This window comes from Rousettus aegyptiacus, unplaced genomic scaffold (genome assembly GCF_014176215.1).
Source record: "Rousettus aegyptiacus isolate mRouAeg1 unplaced genomic scaffold, mRouAeg1.p scaffold_m13_p_10, whole genome shotgun sequence".
Taxonomy (NCBI): Eukaryota; Metazoa; Chordata; class Mammalia; order Chiroptera; family Pteropodidae; genus Rousettus; species Rousettus aegyptiacus.
Genome location: NW_023416285.1, coordinates 66,738,908 through 66,757,358, shown reverse-complemented (window position 1 = coordinate 66,757,358; position 18,451 = coordinate 66,738,908). Strand labels below are relative to the sequence as shown.

Here is an 18,451-nt window from a genome sequence, read left to right as displayed (position 1 = left end):
AAAGCCTGTTAAAGAACAATATTCAACTGAGTACATTTGAAGATCTAATTGACTTTATTACTTGACCCCTGAATTGGGCAGCATGACATCTAGCAACTAGAAGTGTCCTCCAATGAGCTGTATAAAACAAGTTTTTTGAGGCAAAAAAAGAATAAGTATAGGACTAAGAAATTTAAAAAGTAGATTATTTCAGGCAAGGACACCTTCCCTGAGACAGGGGTCTTAGCAGGCAGTGTCAATTGGGAGATTCCATTCTTGGGACAGTCTGAAACTGCAATTAAGCTATTTATTAAGTTTTGGTGTGATGATATGGCTTTTTAAAAAAGTGACTCCATTTTAGCCTGTTGTTTCTTTACTTAACAAGCCAAAAGAATGTGAGCAGAGTGCTATGTGGATTATCTTCAACTTAAAGACAAGCTACTTTCCCAAGATTTAGAGCATTTCCCTCCTTCCCTCCATGGCAGGCTCAATTTTCCTTATGCATTCCAGGCATCCCCTGAGGGAAAAGGGAAGAAATAAAGTGGAACTGGAACCTAGTCCCTGAATAACTTCATGGAACAGGGCTGCCCCACCAGCCTAGACTAGTTAACCAACATTGTAAGAAGGAAATACACTTCTATCTTATTTTTGAAATTACATACAATGATTCGTTGTTATAGTGGCTTAACCTTTATTCTACTTAATAGATACACCCTTGCAAAAACTGATAGCATTCTAATGCTTTTGAAAAAAGTCTTCTTTACACTTGTGCTGACAAATTCAAACGTAAAGTGAAGTAACTCTTTATTATGCATTTTCATCAGAAAAAAAGTATCTCAAGAAAACAATATTTGATTCATTCTTTGTTCTAAAGGTTAGCAAGTGTAATCTAAGTGGTACCATATATGAGATAAAATAAACATGTTTTGACTTTATTTTTCAGGATAAACTCTGAATCATACTGGGTTTTTCTTTTCTTTTACTATGAAATTTAAGTGGATTAACGTTAAGCGACAATATTCTGGCACTAATTCTTCCCAGATGTGGGAATTTCTGATAAGACAAATATTTCTTTATAATAATGTCTTCCTCAAGGATATTTATACCACCCTATCTAGCTCCTCATGAAAGCACTTCTAATGATTCCTTGAGTCAACTGAGCCACATAATAATATAATGTAATGTGAGCCATCTCTTTGGACAAACAGGAGTCCATGACTCTAGCAACCGAAAATATAACTATGATCTATGCAATATTTGTCATTCTTATAACTCCTCCCTTCCCTTTATTTCTTTTCCTTCCCCTTGTTTAAATTTCATGGAAGCAGAAGTTTGCATTTCAAGTTTACAGCATGAAAAAATGAAAATTCTGCACAGATTAACATAGTCACAGAGCACAGTGGGAAGTCAGGCAAAGTGTGTATATTCAAATTGCAGTCCTTTTCTAAAAGAATCATTAAATAAGATCACCAAAGGTGAGCTTCAAAACTGAAACTAGAGCATACTAAAACAAGAAGGCAAACTTGACCAGAGAAATAGTTACCCTTACTTCTAAAGTTTGTGGAGCTTGGTTACTAAAGAATTTCCAAAACTGAAATGCCAGTTATTATATACTTGACCTCTAAGAATAAAAGAGTAAACTGAAAAAAAAATACTAATTCTATATAAAATATTCTCATACATCACTTATAAGAAATAAAAATTATAAACTACATCAAAAAGTATCATGGATATAAGCCATGATCTAACTACTGTTTGGAAGATGTCCAGTGCCCTTTTCCACATGCCCTATATCTAATGAAGTAATTGATAATGCACTTTTCTATTCTTCCTTCTAACCATCGTTGTCATTATATGGCCCATTTATGACAATATAATGCTCCTGTTTTTAAAAATGGATCCAAGTTCACTGACACTCCCCCATTAAGGGTCAGAGTCTACATCTCTTTCACCTTGAATCTGAGTGGGCTTCTGATTCCTTTGACTAATATAATAAACAGAAGAGACATTATGTGACCTCTGAGGCTAGGTCATGAAAGGCCAAGTAGCTCCTGCCTAGCTCTTCTGGACTCTCATTCTTTCAACAGTCCCTCTTAGAACCGAGTTACCATGCTGAGGGAAGCTCTCGCCAAATGGAGAGCCACTTAAAGGTATTCTAGCACAGAATTCCAACTGATATCAGCCTTCAAATCATCCCAGCCTGGGAGTCAGACATATGAGAGAAACTTCAGATGGTTCCAGCCTCAAGCTGTTTGATTCGTTCCATCTATCAAGATTTTGAAGAAAAAGCACATTGTGGAGTAGACACCTTTCACCATCCAATCTTTTTTTTTTTAATAATAGTTTCAAGTATACAGTACATTGGTTAGACATTTACATGGTTTAGGAAGTGATCCCTCTGATTACTCTAACATCCAACTCTACATATAGCCATTACAGTACTATTGACTATATTCCCTATGCTGTACTCTACATCCCCCTGACTATTTTGTAACTACTAATTTGTACTTCATCCCTTCACCTTTTTCGCCCAGCCCCCCCAATCCTCTTCCCCTCTGGCAGTCACCAAATTGTCCTCTGTATCTGTAAGTCCATTTTCATTTAGTTTGTTCCTTTTGTTTCTTGGATTCTGCATACAAATGAGATCGTATGATATTTATTTTTCTCTTACTTCACTCAGCATAATACCCTCCATGCCCATCCATAACATTGCAAATGATAGGATTTCATGTTTTATGGCTCAGTAATATTCCATTGTATATACATACCACATATTCCTTATCCAATCATCTATTGAGGGGCACTTACATTGATTCCATATCTTGGCTATTGTGAATAGTGCCTAAGTAAACATAGGGGTGCACAGATCAATACAAATTAGTGTTTTGGTTTTCTTTGGATAAATACCCAGGAGTGGAATTACTGGGTCAAAAGGTACTTCTATTTTTAATTTTTTGAGGAACCTCAAATTGTTTTTCATAGATCATATCAATAGATGCAGAAAAAGCATTCAACAAAATCCAGCATCCGTTTATGATAAAAACTCTCTGCAAAGTGGGACTAGAGGGAACATACCTCAACATAAGAAAGGCCATATATGACAAACATACAGCTAACATCATACTCAGTGAGGAGAGGCTAAAAGCATATTCCTTAAGATCAGGAACAAGAAGACAAGGATACCCACTTTCAACACTCCTCTTCAACAACGTATTGGAAGTCTGAGCCACAGCAATAAGACAAGAACGAGACATAAAAGGTATCCGAATTGGAAAGGAAAAAGTAAAATTGTCATTATTTGCCAATGACATGATACTATATATAGAGAACCCTAAAGATTCCACCAAAAAACCATTAGCACTGATCAATGAATTCAGTAAAGTATCAGGATACAAAATTAATACTCAGAAGTTGGTTGCATTTTTATATACCAATGATGAACTTTCAGAAAGAGAAATTAAGAAAACAATCCCATTTATAAGTGTATAGAACACTATAAAATACCGGGAATCAAATCAACCTAGGAGGTAAAAGACCCGTTCTCAGGAAATTACATCATTGGAAAAAGATATCGAATACATGTAAATGGAAGTATATACTATGCTCATGGGTGGGAATAATCAACATCATTAAAATGGCCATACTACCCAAAGCAATCTATAGTTTCAGTGCAATCCCTACCAAAATGCCAATGACATTTTTCAGAGAACTAGAACAAATAATTTAAAAAATTTTATGGAGCCATAAAAGATTCCAAAATAGCCACAGCAAGCCTGAGAAAGAAGAACAAATTTGGAGCTATCATACTACCTGATATCAAACTGTACCACAAGCTATAGCTGGATTTTGTTGAATGCTTTTTCTGCATCTATTAATATGATTATATGGTTTTTATCTTTCAATTTGTTAATGTGGTGTATCATATTAATTGATTTGTGGATATTGTACCAACTCTGCATCTCAGGAATAAATCCAACTTGATCATGATGTATGATATTTTTAACATATTGCTGAATTTCTTTTGCTAATATTTCGTTGAGAATTTTTGCATCAATGTTCGTAAGAGATACCAGCCTATAGTTTTTTGTTTTTTTGTTTTTTTGTAATGTCTTTGTCTGGTTTTGGAATGAAGGTAATGGTGGCCTCATAAAAGAAATTAGGAGCCTTCCTTCTTGAAATTTTTGGAACAATTTGAGAACAGGTATTAATTCTTCTTTGAATGTTTGGCAAAATTCGCCTATGAAGCCATCTCATTCAAAACTTTTGTTTTTTGGGAGTTTTTTTATTACTGATTCAATTTTATTGGTGATAATTGTTTGGTTCAGATTTCCTATTTCTTCTTGACTCAGTCTAGGAGAGCGTATGTTTCTAGGAATGTTTCCACTTCTTCCAGATTGTCCAATATGTTGGCCTATAATTGCTCATAGTATTTTCTTATAATCCTTTTAATATCTGTAAGGTCCATAGTTACTTCTCCTCTTTCATTTCTGATTTTATTTATATGGGTCTTCTTTTTTTCCTGTTGAATCTGGTTAAAGGTTTATCAATTTTGTTCATCCTTTCAAAGAACCAGCTCTTACTTTCATTGAGCTTTTTCTTGTTTCTTGAGGTAGGCCTATAATACCATGAATTTCCCTTTTAGGACTGCTTTCGCTGTGTCTCATAGCTTTTGAGTATTGTATTTTCATTTCCATTTGTCTCTAGGCATCTTTTGATTTCATCCTTAATCTCATTGTTAACCCATTCATTGTTTAGTAGCATGTTACTTAGTCTCCATGTATTTATGTATTTTCCAGTTTTTTCTTGTAATTGATTTCTAGTTTTATACCATTGTGGTCAGACAAGACACTTGATATGATTTCAATCTTCCTAAATTTAATGAGATTTGTTTTGTGGCCTAATAAATGGTCTATCCTGAAAAACATTCCATGTGTACTTGAGGAGAATGTATATTCTATTGCTTTGGGGTGAAACACTGAAACTATCAATTAAATCCACCTGGTCGAGTGTATCATTTAAGGCTACTGTTTCCTTGTTGATTTTCTGTCTGAAAGATCTGTCCATTGCTGTCAACAGGGTATTAGAGCTTCCAACTACGAGGGTATTACTATTGATCTCTCCTTTTATGTCAGTCAATAATTGCTATATATATGTAGGTGCTCCTATGTTAGGTGCATTTATGTTTACTAGGGTTATGTCCTCTTGTTGTATTGATCTCTTTATCATTATGTAATGACCTTCTTTGTCTCTTATTATAGCCTTTGTTTCAAAGTCTTTTTGTCTGATGTAAGTATTGCTACCTCAGCTTTTTTTAATTTCCATTTTCATAAAATATCTTTTTCCATCCCTTTACTTTCAGTTTGTCTGTGTCATTTGATCTGAAGTGGGTCTTCTGTAGACAGCATATACAGGGGTCTTGTTTTCTTATCCACTCAGCTAACATGTCTTTTGATTGAAGCATTTAATCCATTTACATAATTGTGCAATTTTATTCTTCATATTTATGTGTTTTTCCTCTCTCCTTTTTATAGAAGTCATCTTAACATTTCTTGTAAAACTGGCTTGTTGGTGATAAACTCCTTTAGCTTTTTCCTGTCTGGGAAGCTCTTATCTCACCTTCCATTTAAATTGATATTCTTGCTGAGTAGAGTAGTCTTGGTTGTAGGTTGTTGATTTTCATCACTTAGAATATTTCTTGCCAGTCTTCTCTGGCCTGCAAAATTTGTTGAAAAATCAGCTGGCATTCTTATGGGAGTACCCTTGTAAGTAATTAGCTGCCTTCCTCCTGCTGCTTTTAAGATTCTCTTTTTGTCTTTAACCTTTGGCATTTTAGTTATGTTGTGTCTTAGTGTGGGTCTGTTTAGATTCCTCTTGTTTGGGATTCTTTGAGCTTTCTGGACTTGAATATCTATTTCTTTTACCAGATTAGGGAAATTTTTTGTCATTATTTCTTCAAGTAGGTTTTTGAGGCTCTGCTCTCTCTCTTCTTCTGGTACCCCTATGATGTGGATGTTGGTACGCTTGATGTTATCCGAGTTCTCTTAAATTTCCCTCATTTTTTGATTCTTTTCCTTTTTTTCTGTTCCTATTACCTTGTTTCTACTACCTTGTTTTCCAACTTGCTGATTCGATCCTCTGCTTCATCTAATCTACTATTGATTCTTTCTAGTGTATTCATTTCGGCTATTATATTCTTGATTTCTGACTGGTTTTGTATGGATTCTATCTCCATTTTTATGCTTACTATCTCGATGGTCTCAATGAGCTCATCTATTCTTCCTCTAAGTTCATTGAGTATCTTTATAACCAGTGTTTTGAACTCTATGTCTGATAGGTTGCTTGCTTTCATTTCATTTAGTTTTTTTTCTGGAGTTTTCTCCTGTTGTCTTATTTGAGAAATGTTTGTTTTCTCATTTGAGTTGCCTCTCTGTGTTCATTTCTATGTATCAGGAAGATTTACTATGTCTCCTAGCCTTGGCCAGATAGTCTTATGTAGTAGGTGTCCTGTGTGGCCCAGTGGCACAGTCTCCCTGGTCACCTTTGCTGGGGGCTCTGAACATGTTCCTTGTGTGGGTTGTGTATGTTTTCCTGTTGTAGCTAAGCTTTGATTGCTGTTAGTACATCAGTGGATGGGACTTACTCCCGGGCTGACTGGCTGTGGGCACTGGACATGCCCATAGGATATGAGATGCTGTGTGGGGGCTGACCTCTCAGAGTGGGATCCACCCCAGCAAGCTCTTATACTTGTGGTGATCACCTTTTGGATGTGCTGCTTATGGGGTTACTCAGGTGGTGCTCCTTTGTGGAATGACACCAGCTTCCAGGTGTTTTGGTTCTGTGGCCCCCTGGGAGGGGTTCCTGTGTAGGCCAAGGTAAGCCACTGCCTTTGATTGCTCAGGATTACATGGTAGGAGCTACAAAGCAATCTGCCAGTGGTTGCTCCCTATGCTGATCTGGAGGCAAGTGGGAAAGACAACACTGCAAGCCACGGTCCAATTATCCCTAGTACTGACCCTAGGGCAGCTTAGCAAAAGGACTAGTGCACCTCAAGGCCTGAGGCTGCCTGCCAGCTACCCAGAAGACACCACAGCTAGAAGAACCTTTGGGTGATATGCAAGTTGGGTGGGGAGGGGACCCAAGGAATCACCTGGGTAAAGTGAGCCAATTTCACTCAGCCAATGCAGTCAGTTTTCATGCCTGACTAGTGCTGAATCCGTGGTTTCTTATAAAAGTCTCAGATCACAGCCACTGTCTGCCTTGAGCCCCGCGGACACCCAAGACCTGTTCAAGAAATATTGTAGGTTGGGATGGGGCTTGTGGCCCATCCGTGAAAGGCTGTCTCTCAGGATGCATGGGCTGTGCACAGGCTGCATGAACTGAGGGCTATTGTTTGCTGTCGAATTTGCAGCCCAGGGAAAGCACAGGGTTGGGGCTGGCTGCCTGGGAATGGGCTTGTCGTAGGTAATTTGGGGGTTGGGTGGTGTGGAGGCTCAGGGAGACATGGGGTAGAGCAAGCCATTCTTGTCAGGCCAATACTGAATCAGAATTATTGCTCGTGCTCAGCCGTGGCTCCCGCTAAAGTGACAGATCACGGAGAGGCCAGTTACCTCCTGTGTCAGGCCCAGACTCCCACAATCCACCAAGAGACACGTCAGTGGCCTGCCACCAAAAATCTCTTCTCAAATATGCGGGCTGCACTCAAGCCACACGAGGCAAGGGTTGTTGCCAATGACGAATGCATGGCCCAGGAAAGGCACAAGGCAGGGCCAGCTGCCCAGTAATGGGCCTGCAATGGGAAATTTGTGGGTTGTTTGAGACAGGATCCCAGGGAGACACAGAGTGGAGCAGGCCCATCTCACCATGCCAATGCGCAGCTTCAGAATTGGCTGTGCAAAGGGTGGGGGAGAAGGTGGCTCAACACAGGCAAGATGGTGCCTATCTGTAGATTACCCAGGAGAGGGGCTTGACAAAGGAACAATGGTGGCTGTCCCTCCAGCACTCACCCCAGAGCCACACAACTCAGTCTTTCTCTGTATGTCTCTTGAACTTCCTGAGCTGCTGACCCTCTGCCAGCACCAAAGGTGAGTGTCTGTGATGAGCGAGTCTATGCGCCGGCCTTTTGAGATGGAAATCTGGATTTTCAGATTCCTTTCATCTCACCCAAATGGCCAGAATCCCTCCTGATTTTTACAGTCAGATTTTGTGGGAACACCTCTTCCCAGGTCTGGAACCCTAGGTTAGGGAGCCCCTGTGTGGTGCTAGGGACCCTCATTCCTTCGGGGGGGCGGGTCTCTGCAGCCATGCTCTCCCTCCCAGTGCTCATTCACCAAGTAGGTATGGAACCAGCCCACTTCATGTCTCTGCCCCTCCTACGAGTCTTGGTGTGGCTTTTTATTTATATCCTCAAATGTGTGTTATGATCAGCTAGAGGAAGGGTCCCCAACCTCCAGGCCGCAGACCAGTACCAGTCTGTGGTCCATTAGGAACTGGGCCACATAGCAGGAAGGGAGTGGTGGGCAAGCAAGCGAAGTTTCATATGTATTTGCGGCCACTCCCCAGAGCTAATGTCACTGCCTCTGCTCCACCTCAGATCATCAGGTATTAGATCCTCATGGGAGCATTGGTCTCTGGTGCCGAAACGACTGGGGATCACTGAGCTAAAGTTCAGGTGGTTCTCCATGTTGATTGTTTTATAATTTGATTGTAATTATAATACAGTCCTGGGAGAAGGTGAATCCTGATTTTACCGAGCCCACCATACTGACCCCTACTTTTTTTTTATTTTTTATTTTCAAATTAGAGTTGACATTGCACCATCCAGTTCTTAACTTATAGAATCTATAAGTGTGATAAAATAGTGATTGTTGTTGCAAGCCTTTAAGTTTCCAGTGGTCTTGTTACATAGCAATAGATTACTGGGATATATATCATTCTTGACAACCCCATTCTCATTTAATTCATCTCTAATCCCTGTCAGCTTTCTTCCTTCCTCAAAATGTTTCTTCTTCACTCATCATTTTTCCAATTCATGACCCACTTAGTCCACAGAATAGTTTTAGACATTCATATAATCATTTATTTTGACATCCGTTATACAACAAACATAAATGGACAACCTGAACCAAAAATTCATACTATAATACTTAACAGCTAAATCAATCTTGGGAAAAAAAAAGAAGAAAGTTGGAGGACTCACATTCCCAACTTCAAAACTTATTACAATATTACAATAATCCAAATACTGTGGTACTACATAAGGACAGATATATAGAGCAATGATATAGAATTGAGTCCTGAAATAAATTCATACATCTACAGCCATTTGATTTTTGACAAGAGTGTCAATATCATTCAATGAGAAAAGAATATTGTTGTGATAACTGGATATGAATGAATTTGGGCCTAAACATCACTTCATATACAAAAATGATCTCAAAATGTATCGAAGACTTAATGTAAAAATGAAAATTACAAACCTCTTAGAAGGAAACATAGCTGTAAATTTTCATGGCCTTAGATTAGATAATGGTTTCTTAAACATGACAATAAGAGCATAAGCAACAAAAGAAAATTGAAAAATAGAACTTCGTCAACTTAAAAACTTTTGTATGTCAAAGAACATTACCAAAAAAGTAAAAAGACAACCCATAGAATGGGAGAAAATATTTGCAAGTAATATATGTGGTAAGGGCGTAATATCCAGAATACATAAAGAATATTTACAACAACAATAAATAAATAAATAAATAAACAAACAAACACGAGAAAAAAATGGCATAAATAATAGAGGCTCTGTTCATCCCTCTGGCAACCAAATCAAAGTTGTGATGGAAACAAGGTGCAGTAGCAAGGAAAAATCACCAGGGATCTATAGGAACAAGCCATACAACTAGGGAGAAATCTAAGAAATCACCCTGCAATGGCATAAGGTAGGAAGGGATAAAGACACAGGGCTGCCCAGTCTCGACCAGCTGAGTAAGACAGAGGATGTGGTAGCTGCAGATGCCTCTTAAAGGGGCCGCGTCTGTGAATGGATTGTCATGGTGACAGACCTGCTCACTCTGAGCACCAGTGCCGATTAGGCTCCATGCAGGGGGCACCAGGGACTTACAAAGAGACATCGTCAAAGTGAGGGCCAAGGCAAGACTAGCTCTGTACAGAAGTGTCTGCAGTATCCACTGTTCCCTGTTGAGCCCTTCCCCCTACTAGTGCGCCAGGCACAGCACCACCATAGCCATGATGTCATCAAACTGAATAACAGAGGTGGCTCCACCCAGAGGATTCCCTGAAACCCTGCCTCCCCCAACTCGCAGCCCCACCCAAGCCACATCCAGGTATAATAGCCTCAGTGAGTCAGGAGCTCCTTGCCGAGCAGCACCTAGACTCACACAGGAGGCAGCTGGCCTCAGTTTCTGGTGTGGCCTTTTGAGGCAACTATAAGCACAACATCTGTGGATTGCTTCCTGGATCTTAACAGGTGGCCCTGGAGGGGCAGAGGCTTGAGCTAAATTTGGCCTGCAGCTGAACCCCTCTCAGGACTGCGCCACTGAACACCCTCTTCACAAATCCACATTAATAAGACTGGGAGACTTATGATCTTTGCTTAGCATATAGAAACAGACACAGAAAGGCAACCAAAATTGGAAGACAAAGAAACAATAACCATAGGAGAGAAGAAAACAGAGATCCAGATATAATGGAGTCAAGTAATCTAACAGATGTAGAGTTCAAAACACTGGTTACAAATAAAGATGGTTACAAAACACTGGTTACAAAACACTGGTTACAAATAAAGATGCTCAATGAATTTTGGGGAAGTATAGATAAAATCAACAAAGAGATAAAAAACAAAAAATGGAAATGGAAATTATAAAAGGGAATCAGTCTGAAAAGAAGAACACATTATCTGAGATGAGAAGTATATTAAATGGAATAAACAAAGGAATAAACAGAGTGAATAAAGAAAAGGATCAAATGCCCTATCTAGAGGATGGGAAAGCCAAGGGACACACAATCAGAATGGCAAGAGATAAGATGCCAAGACTATAAAAATAATTTAAGGAGCATATAGGACACTATTAAGGGTCCAAATATCCATCTGATTGGTGTAACTGAAGAAAATCAAGATGTTGAACAGCTGTTTGAAGAAACATTGATGGAAAACTTCCCTAACCTGTTGAAGGAAATGGACATAAAACCCTAGGAAGCTCAGAGAATTCCAAAAATCAGGGATCCAATGAGGCCCACACCAAGACATCATAATTTAAATGCCAAAGGTTAAATACAAAAAAAAAAAAGAATATTAAAAGCAGGGAGGTTCTACAGAGTAGTGGTTAGCATGGCTGCTTTACATGCAGAATATCCTGGGTTCGTACCCCAGTGGGGCCACAGTCAATACCCCAGGCGCACTGGGGCCCAGGTGCACCAGGCCCCGGGTATGTGCCGTGACTGCATGAGAGGAGATGCCTCACCTTCAGAGATCCAGTATTTAAAGGGAGATGGCAGCATCCATAGGTCAGGGGTGGAAGTTGGGGGAGAGGAGGAATTAAAAAAAAAAAAAGAATATTAAAAGCAGCAAGAGAAAAACAAATAATTACATCTAAGGGAGCACCCATACGACTGGAAGCTGATTTCTCAAGAGAGACTATGCAGGACAGAAGGGCTTGCCACAAAATATTCGACAGGATAAAGACCCAGGATTTACATCCAAGAATACTTTATCCAGCAAAGCTATCATTTAGAGTTGAAGGACACATAAAGAGCTTCCCAGACAAAAATAATCTAAAGGAATTTTTCACCACTAAGCCTCTATTACAGGAAATGTTGGAGGAACTTCTTTAAGAAGAAAAAACATGTATCAAAAACAGGTATAAAGAATGGTAACGACTACATTCATAAGTACCTTAAATGGAAAAGTGCTTCAACCAAAAGATAGACTGGCTGAAAGGATAAGAAAACAAGACCCCTTCATGTGAAAAGGAAGGGGATGGAAAAGATTGCTTTGATGGACCTAGAAGGTATTTAAGTCAGACAGAGAAAGATAAACACTACATGATTTCACTTCTATGTGGAATCTAAGGAATAAAAAGAACAAACTAATCAAAAACAGAAAAAAAAAAACACATGATTTTAAAATGGGTGACTGGACTGAAATAGACATTTCTCTAAAGAAGATGTACAAATGAGCAATAAACACATGAAAAGATGCTTAACATTATTAGTTATTAGGAAAATGTAAATCAAAACCACAGTGGGATACTACTTCAAACACACTAGTATGGCTATAATTTTTAAAAAATGGAAACTAGGAAGTTTTGACAAGAATGTGGAGAAATCAGAACCTTTATCCACTGCTGGTGAGAATGTAAACTGGTAGCTCCTCAAAAGTTAAGCATAGAATTAACGTATGACCCAGCTTTTCCACTCCTAAGTATATACCTAAGATAACTGAACACATACATTCACACAAAAACTTGTAGATGAATGCTCATACAGGTATTACTCATAATAGCCAACATAGCCAAAAAGTAGAAGCAACCCAAATGTCCATCAACTGATGAATAGATACATATATCTATATAATGGAATGTTATCCCACCATAAAATAGAAATGAAGTGTGGATACATGACACAATGTGGATGAATTTTGAAAACATTATACTAAGTAAAGGAAGCCAATCACAAAAGGCCACATGTCATGTTGATTCCATTTATATGAAGTGTCTAGAATAGGTAAATCCATAGAGATAGAAAGTGATTAATGTTGGAATGGAATGAGGGAAGAATGGGGGGGGGGGATACGGCTTCTTTTTGGAGTGATAGAAATCTTCTGTGGTGCTGCCTGCACAACTTTGTAAACACACTAAAAACTACTGGACTGTACCCTCCAAAATGGTTCAGATGGTGAAGTTTTTGTTACCTGATTTTATTCTCAACAAAAGAAAATTAAGAGAAACTGTATGTATAACATGTAAAAAATATACATATACACATGAGAATTTAAAGCAAAAAGAGAAATCAGAAAATGAAAGGCAGAAAAATAAAAGAATGGAACCAAAGCTAATGTAGGGGTTGGTTCTCACATCATCAGCATATAAGGGAAAACCTGAATATAGTCAAAATTAGCTTTGAATACTCCACAGGAGACATGGGCCACACTGGAGACTGACTCTCTCTCTCTCTCTCTCTCTCTCTCTCTCTCTCTCTCTCTCTCTCTCTCTCTCTCTGTGTGTGTTGGATAAATCCAACACAGCGTTAACAGAAATGTCCACTAGCACTGAAAGTTACGTCAGTTAGCTTTTGATGAGTACAACAACAACAACAAACTCTATAAATTAGTAGTATAAAACCAATAAAAATGTATTATTTCTTATGATTCTGTAGATTAGAATTCTGCTATCTAGAGTGGCCTCATTCACATTTCTTATACTTGTAGGTTATCAGCTAGGGCACCTCAATTTCCTTCCACATGGGCTCTTCAACAGAAAAACTTGGGTTTATTCATATAGTTTTCAGGGTTCTTAAGAGCAATAAGAGAGCAAGCCCCAATACACAACACATTTCCATGTCTCTGAAAGCTTTATCTTTGTTGTTGTCTCATTGGTCAAAACAAATCACATGGTCAAGCTCAGCGTCACATGGGAGGTGACTACTCATGGTGGAGTAGATACAGGGAGGGGAATTATAGAAGCCTTTTTGAAAACAACCTAGCATAGAAAAAAAAAATCTATTACTGATCTTTTAGTTTAGCATTAGATAAAGTAGTTGGCTTGGACTTGGAGGACAGTTTGTGTGAAAAAGTACTTTAATCACTAAAATCACATTCAGCACTGATGCTCAGCACTGATTCGTGAGATGCTCAAGGAAAAACCTTTGCAAACTAAGACAGCTGAGGAAGCAGTCAGTTCATATATCTCCCAATGCATATATCCTCTGGAATGCTCATCCCTTGTAATGGTGAATAGAATTACTCACACTCATTAAACTGTTTTTGTTTTTCTCTCTTTTATTTGTGACCCTTGTGACCCATAGGGTTGAATTCCCCTAAGTCAAATGCACATATGCTATAATTCTGCTATGCACTGATAACCAGAACTCTGAGACATTTATTCCAATTGTGCATTAAATCTGGAGCTTCTCAAAATCCAGGGAACAAAGGATATCATAATGCCTCACAGAACAATAATTTTTTAAAGATACATACCAATTTATCAAAAAAATAAAAAATAAAAAAAACTTTCCCTATCATTGAATTCTAAGGAGAAACTAGTTTGTGGGATCATAAAAGATAATGAAAAATATTACATGATACAGCTTCAAAAGAAGTTCGGGAAGAAATTATAAAAACATTCCTCACCTGATTGTTTTTTATATTAACACTTGATAATAGCTTAGTAAATAAAGCCTTATAAAAAGCATTTCTATGTGGACTGAGCTAAATAGGTTACTTTCTTGTTAACTAAAGAAATAGGAATAAAGCGCAGAGCTAGGTAAATAGGTAATGTGATCCTTGGTCTATATCTGTTAAATATTATCTCAAGCTCACTTTCAGCAAAACTTGAATGAAATTCAATTTAAGAGTTATTCTCCAATATGTGCCAGAAATGTAACTATTATGTTAATAATGTAATATAATGTTAATATAACATAATATAAACAATATATTTGCTGTAAAAAAATTTTAAAGGCTAATATGTATCTTCCCTATAGGCCAAGTATTTTCAGATGTACCCTACTGACTGACCCAATGTTAGAGAAAAGATCAACAGTCCCAAAGATCTACAACATCACATGGAGCGTTTACATTTTGAGATTCCAACTTTATCTGATTTAAACCCTACTTTTTGACTTCATGATATTTCTGCTAACATTAGTATATATAAGATTCCTATATATAAGAATATTATGACCCTGCCAGGTGTACTTTTCAGTATTATGTCTGCCAGATCAGAAAGCTCTAAAAGGCACAATGTGAGTTGCATAAAAAATGCTAATATTTTAAAAAAGCGAAATAGCAGATTCAATGCAATTGAACAAAAAACCTTCAAGGACATTAAGACACTCTGAGATGGCACTGAATTTTTTCACACTATTCTCACCCAACACACACAGAACACGTACCCCAGAAGGGCTGATGAAAATAGTTGCTTAAATACCATCAAGTACACTTGAACTTACACGAAATACATTTTAAACTACCATTTATTTAATACATTTGCTCTATATTACTCTTTAAAGTGGAAGTTACACTGGATTAAAAAGCAAAACTCCCATGACTCAGCTGGAATTCTAGAGTATGTGCCATGTCTAGGATCCACAGAACTACATACCAATCACCCTAAGGTCTGCTAGTCTGTGTGAAAATGGTTATACCTGCACTGCTGGAGGCAACTGTATCTTTATGTTGATCAACACATCAAGTCATACCGGTATAAGACTTGGACGAGGAAGTGGCACTTAATTGACATTTCTTTCTTAGTTCTGCTCAGGACCTGCTCAACTTGCTACCCATATCAAAATCTAAGAAACTGAATTTACCAGTTTCACTATCATCAAAAGAAACACTGAACACCACCTATGGAGCAGAATAATTCCAAAAAAAGTCTCTTCTCCACAACAGTAACTGAGTGAGCCTAATACAGAGGCCTCAACCTGACAGTCTAACAACAGAACTCATATATGTCCCTACCCATACATAATGGCTAAAAGTGTTCTAACAGTGGATATACACTTTTGTTCCAAAATTAGAAATAAAATATAGAATGCGAATACCTCTGAAATAGGTAACATACACACTAAAGTTCATTCTAAATTCTCAGTCCCATCCTCTCTTGCCACTCCAAATATTTCTGGCCTGCAGTTTCCCCTTCTCTTCAATGCACATGATCCCTCTCTACTGGATCTTCCCCTTTGACACACTTATGTTAAGTACACTTATGTTTCCAAACATAAACCATTCCCTTGACCCATATTCACCTCCAACTATCCCATTACTTCTTACTCTCTTTACGGCACAAGTTCTTGAAAAATGGAATTAGGGTTGCTATCTCTACTTCTCATTCCTTCCACCACTCCAGCTGAGGTTCTATCTCCTTCATTCCACCAAGACTGCATTTGTCGAGGTCACCAAAGATCTCCTTGTTGCCAAACCCAATAGTCACTTCTCAGTTCTGACCTTACCTGACCTCCCAGCAGTGTTTACCACAGCTTGCCATCCTCTCCGTGAACTGCTTAGCTTCTCCCAGTTCCCTGTGACACCAAAGTTTCCTAGATTTTTCTCCAGTCTTAGAAGTGCACTGTCTCAGTCTCCTTTGCTGGCTTCTACTTTGGGGCTTTACTTCTAAACACCTGTGTGTATCCTGGGCTTGCTTCACTTCTTCATCTATACTTTTTTCTCAGGGGTGGCCTCATGCACTTCCATGGCTTGAAATACCACCTATATGTCGATAACTCGGAAATCTACATCTTCAGCCCTGTTCCCAAAAAACTCAGATTTATATATCCAATTGCAAATCTGACGTCTTTATTTGAATATCTAACAGGTATCTCAAACATAACATGACAAAAACAGAACTCTGGATATTCTCAAAAAAACTTGCTCTTTACCTAGTCTTTGCCACCTGGGTAAATGGCTTCATTATCTCCCCAGCTGCTCAGCCAATGATCTCTCTCTCATACTTCAAATCTAATCCATTAGCATGTTCTTTGGACTCTACCTCTAAAATATTCTAAACGTGAATATCCAAATCTCTACTTCACTCTTCTCTGATTATTGCAATAGATAGATTTCACTAATGGCTCTAATTTTTCATACCTCCCTGTATCTTTTCATACCTTTCTGTGTTCCTGCCCTTTGGCAATGCCCTTCCACGTGTAACTTGATTTGACCAATGGGACAGTAGCAAACTTGACACAAGCTAAGGCTTTAAAATATGCTTGCTTGTTTCTATTTCCTCTCTTGCTTCTTTGTGATCACCATAAGAATATGACTGGGACAGCCTGAGAATAAGCCCAAGCTAGCCTACTACAGAGATGTAACATGAACACAAAGGAGAGCAGAGTTGTCCCAGCCATCTCAGTTGAGGCCACCCTAGACAGTGGACAGCCAGCTGTCCCTCCCAAACACATTAGAGAACCCAGGCAACATCACAGATGCTGCTTACCTGACCCACAGTTGATTACAGACACATGGGCTAGACCAGTCAGGAATAGCTGAGCCTGACCCACATCTTACATCAGTTCATGTCTTCAGTCCTCCTTATACCTCCAATGGCTTCCCTGCACTTGGACAAAAACACGATTTCCTTAACCTAGCATACTACCTATTTGTCCAACCACATCTAATACCATTCTTCCCCGGCCCATTATAATTCAACCACACCAGCCTTTTTTTTATTCTTCAAACAGCAAATGCATGGCATGGAGGAGTCATTGAACATGATGTTCTCCCTACTTAGAAAATCATTATTCCACTTGGTCTCTTTAGCTCCCTATCTAGCCAACAGCTTCTTATAACTCAAATTTCAGCTTATATGTCACTTTCGCAAAAAGATTTTCCATTAGCTACTCAATCTAAAGTAAACAACCAGTCACTCTTAGATCCCTATTTTAATTTGTTGCATCTTAGCGTTACATGACATTTTTCTTGCTTTTTTTTTTATTGTGTGCTCTAATTAATTCTAATTTCCAACCGAGCAGGGACCTAGTCTGTGTATTCGCACTTGAATCCTCAGCTCCTAAAATAAGTTCTTCATATAATAGGTACTCATTAAATATTTGACAAATGATATCTGACTTATGGACTAAATGAATGATCGGATTCTTTCTGAGATCAGGCTTTTACAAAGGAGAAGGAGCCAGGCAAATTGAAATGGCAAGAGAGAAAAGACAGACTGATTCTGAGAGGAAAGTCTAGAAACTAAGTAAACATTGCTATTATAAAATGAAGTTAAGAGTTTCAACTCTGAAAACAGCCTAGGACGGAAGCTTGGCTCTGAGCCTTTCTAGCTGTGTAAATACAGACATGCTACTCACCTCTCTGAGTTTGCCTCCTCATCTATAAGATGGGGTAATAATTACTACCTCACAGAGTTGTCATAAAAATTAAATAAGAAAATATATAAAGTGCTTAGCATAGATCACGATAATTACTTATCATTATTGATGGCAATGATGATGATGATGGTGCTGGTAATACCTAAGTCAAACCTGCTATTATTGATTAAACTGGCATACTCTGTAGTTTCTTGCTCAAGCTGTTCAGTCTACCTATTTTTTTTTTTTCAATATTCAGGCATTTCAAATTGTCCTTTCTCACCAAGAATGGAATGAGTATAGGACCTAGAGCCAGATGAGCTGGAGTACTGCCACTAATTAACTGGGTGACCTTGGGCAAGTCACCAACTTCCCGGACCTGAAAGTTATTTTGTCATCATGAGCTCTTTCCCTGCCCAAGTCAGGAGGTAAAGAAAAC

At 38.4% G+C, this 18,451-nt stretch overlaps 1 protein-coding gene across 4 annotated transcripts in view; it reads right to left on the bottom strand.

Moving 5' to 3' along the window:
- The window catches only part of TEC (tec protein tyrosine kinase), a 120,172-nt gene that overhangs the window by 88,632 nt on the left and 13,089 nt on the right, over window positions 1-18,451 (bottom strand). The window contains exon 1 of one of the 4 annotated variants that reach the window (XM_016128157.2): window positions 7,127-9,611. The exons of the other annotated variants lie outside the window; for them this stretch is intronic. The gene's annotated coding sequence lies outside the window, so the exon portion shown is untranslated. Of the gene's footprint in view, window positions 1-7,126; window positions 9,612-18,451 lie in introns of those variants that run through there. 4 annotated transcript variants of the gene reach the window in all.